Consider the following 3,821-nt stretch of genomic DNA (forward strand, 5'->3'; position numbering starts at 1 on the left):
ATTTTATAGGAAGAAGAGAAAAGAGAGACAGAGACTGGATGCTGAAATGGTATGGTGGCAGAAAAATTATAAAGGAGAATGTATGAGTTGCCAATCTTTGGGGTGGAGAAACTTACATCTGCTTTAGATAAGGTTTGGAGCCAGAAATTTATATTCCTAGAGTTTTTAGATTTTTAAAGGAAGAGTATTGAACTTATACTCCAGATACATTTACTTAACTTGGGACCCTTTGAAGCTGATATCTTTTCTTGGGGAATTCTACATAAGATCTGTATGTGTTTATAGTATCACTATGACACTGATAAGCATAAAAAAGAAAAAAATGACATTCTACATAATATTTCTCTTCTGGGTTTATCTAAAATGCTATAATAATCCATGGTGCGACAAAAATAATTTTTACTTTTTTAAGATATCATGATAAGCGACATAGTCTTAAAAATGAAACCTAAAGAAATTTTTTTAAATTTACAAAATAAGGAGCTCTTCAATATAACAAGGCAACAGTAATATATATATATATATATATATATATATATATATATGCACACATAATGTTTTAAGGTCTACAAAACAGTTGACATATTATCTCACCATGCTGCCTCAAGATAAAAACTTTTGGCTGATAGTTTCATGTATGGAGAGAGCAAAAGGAAGAACCCTATAGAATATAACCATAGTCTGATTAACTGTATTTTTTGTTTCATTAATTTGTGTACTATTTCTGCAAAGAAGAGAGTCGTATATGTAATGGACACAAGTCCAAGTACATGTTGAAAATAATGAGTATTGACCTTCAAAAAAGGAAGTGTTTGATGACCATTTTGGCTGAAGTAAATGTATTTTCCTCCTTCAATGACTTATCCTGGAATGAAGGTGACCCTGAGGACTCAGAATTTTTTGCCATGAAAGTACAGATTCTGATAGGTTCTAGGTTAAGAAAATATTCCATAGATGGTCTCAGTGATGGACTATGTAATATCAGAGGTACATTTCAGCTAAATTTATAGAAGATCATTGCTAGAATGCTTTCAGAGTGATGGTTATCTTCCACACAGCCATTCAAGACCATCTAGTAAGTTATAGGTCGTTCTTATGTAAGTTAGAGCATGGAATAACCACACCAATTAAATTATAAAATTTTGATATTTCAATGTATTAATGTAATATATAAGTAATTTGCTTTATATATCTTTAAAGTATTGAGTAACATTAAAATAATACTCATAATGAAAACCCATCAAAGTTGAGCATTCACGTCAGGGAGAAGGAACAGGAGGGGATATAGCAAAATAGGCGAGAGTCAGGAAAAGTAATAGATAGGGAGGGATTTTGAGTGTTTTGAGTGCCTTATGACCATCATGGTAGCATTGAAATCATCCCCAAAATCCTGAAATGACAGTGAACTGGATTCTGTTGCCATCACTGATTAGATTGATACCACAGCCATTGTATTACTACTATTCCTAAGGATTGAAGAAATAGATCAGCAGCACAGGATTACTGACTAGACATATTCAAGAGGTCAGTAGATCAGGTGGTATCTTTCATGGTCTGGTACCAAAAGAAGGCAAGATATATTGAGCAAACAAGAAAGGCTAGTGATATACCTGCTGTAAATATATCACTGCAGATGCCACTGACTGTCACGCTGTGTAAACTTTGTATCTGCATGAAAACATTAATTCATTCATTATGTGACTACTTTTTTATGAAACACTGGAAATATCTCATCAGTTATGCTTTTTTGTCAACTGTACCATTCGCTTCCAAGTCATATAACAACTCAGCTGTATAAGATGACTATAAAATAATAATGAATTCATTGATTAGCCAAATAATTAAGAGAAAACAATCTGTATCCATAAGCCTGGATTAGATATTATGAGATGAAAATGAGGCTATTCTATAATTTGAAGAGGGAAAAATTGAGACACCTGATGTCATTAAAAATCATCTAAGGTGTTGCAGGTTGCTTGGCTGACAGAGTGTCCCCTCTGAGAACTCAGCTATACACCCCATGCAGGATGGGCAAGGAGCCAACACCCACTCCTGTCTGCTACTTCCAGCTAGAATTTTCCTTTTTGCATTCAGCACAATCCCCCACCCCTACCCCAGAGGGAAGAAGGGACTCCTTTTTTTTCTGAGAAGATTCTTCTGAGGCCATATCTGGGACTCTCTTGAGATCCTGCTTCAGTTCTGACTACAGGGAGAAGTTGAACTTGCTTCTAGAGAAAGATGCTCCCTTTTACTTTTACTTAAAATTTCCCAAGACCATACCTAGCAAGTTCCTTGTTGATTCTGGAAACCTCAGCTCTTTGACAGAAGCAATGCAAAAGCATTGCCTTTACTTGTCAAATATTAGCATTATGGAGATGGCTGCCATCCAGCTTACCACATCACCAGGCCTCAGTGAAACTGGTAACTTGGATTCCTCAGAACCTCAGGAAGTAGTTAGTTGGAATGGGTTATTATCAGCATATTAGGAAATACATCCCTGTGTAGCTGCTGTGTAAGCAATCCCAGTGCTCTAGGTTCCTTCTGCCAAAGGACAAATGTAACAGGTAGCTCCTCTTCGGACAAAAACAAGAACAGCTTTCTGGGACACCTGATGTGGCCAACCCTCAGATCCTTAAGAAAAGTCAGGAACACCCCTCTTGTCTCCTTTTTCTCTACTAGACAACAGAAACTCTGTAAAAGTTGAAATGATTAATCTGGGAAGCCCCATTGCCAGAATTCCACTACATCAAGATGGGGAGGAAGACTGTGGAGGGGAGACTTCACTTGAGTTAATGACGTTTTCCTGGATGAGCAAGAAACCAAGGAATCAGAATGAAAGTAGATAGTTTCATTCTGTGGTGTTAATGCCATTCAGATGTTGGGGGATAATTCTGACCACAGGCAGTTGACAGGGGATTTCACCAATGTCTATATGCTACCAACAATGACAGGAAGGCATCAAGATCTGAAATATATTAGCCTGCAGAGAGAGGTTGCTCTGCTATGGGGTCAGCTGCAAGACTCGTTTGAGAAATCTTATATTACTGATTGCTAGTACCCATATGAGTATCAAAGAGATCATACCCAGGGACCTCTGAACCTGCACAGTCAGGAAGAGCTACCTAATTTCTTCCTGAAGAAACCTTTTGTCCCTTCCAATTTACAGAAAAGAATAATCATCATGTTTCATTGTGCATTCTCTTCAGAAAATGGCCCCAGAATGTGCCACTATCTAAGAGAACGCAGAGTTCTGAACAAGTACCCTGCACTAGACTACCCTGAGTACTTCATCTTCAAGGCAGCGTGCTGAGACCTCTTCCTGGAATTTGTAGAACTGCATGAACCACAGAGCTATTGCCCCATGCATCACCAGGACCATAAAGCTGAGCTCTTGAGATACCATAGCAAGAGCAAAGCATGGACTGAAGAGTAGCAGCTCTGGAAACACATTGCTTGTCTCAGGAAGGATGGAAATTCAAGCTGAGTAAGAAGCTGCTATCACAGCAGTCACTAGTTCATACTGTGGGCCCCCAGAGAGGAAGTAATGACTTCTGTAGAAAACTAGACTAATGGTTTCCAAAAAAGTACTCAACAGGAAAAAACTTTTGACTGCAAAATTCAAGTCTGCCTGTATTCCAGTGAGAGTAGGAGCGTTCTCTATGGACTGTGTACTGAAGGCTGTCCATTCTTGCTGGAGCTACAAAGTTTACATTAATCAGGAAAATTCTTCCTTTCTTTCATCTACTGTATGTCTTCACCTCCTTCACCCAGCTTGTCTCCTCTACTTGAATTTCTTGCCAAGCTTGAGGTTGTAAATTCTT

At 38.0% G+C, this 3,821-nt stretch overlaps 1 pseudogene; it reads left to right on the plus strand.

Annotated features, from left to right (window-relative positions):
- The first annotated feature begins 1,039 nt into the window (after positions 1 to 1,039).
- LOC118847233 lies at positions 1,040 to 3,484 on the plus strand (annotated as a pseudogene).
- Positions 3,485 to 3,821: the final 337 nt, after the last annotated feature.

The sequence above is a fragment of the Trichosurus vulpecula genome, chromosome 4 (genome assembly GCF_011100635.1).
Source record: "Trichosurus vulpecula isolate mTriVul1 chromosome 4, mTriVul1.pri, whole genome shotgun sequence".
NCBI lineage: Eukaryota > Metazoa > Chordata > Mammalia > Diprotodontia > Phalangeridae > Trichosurus > Trichosurus vulpecula.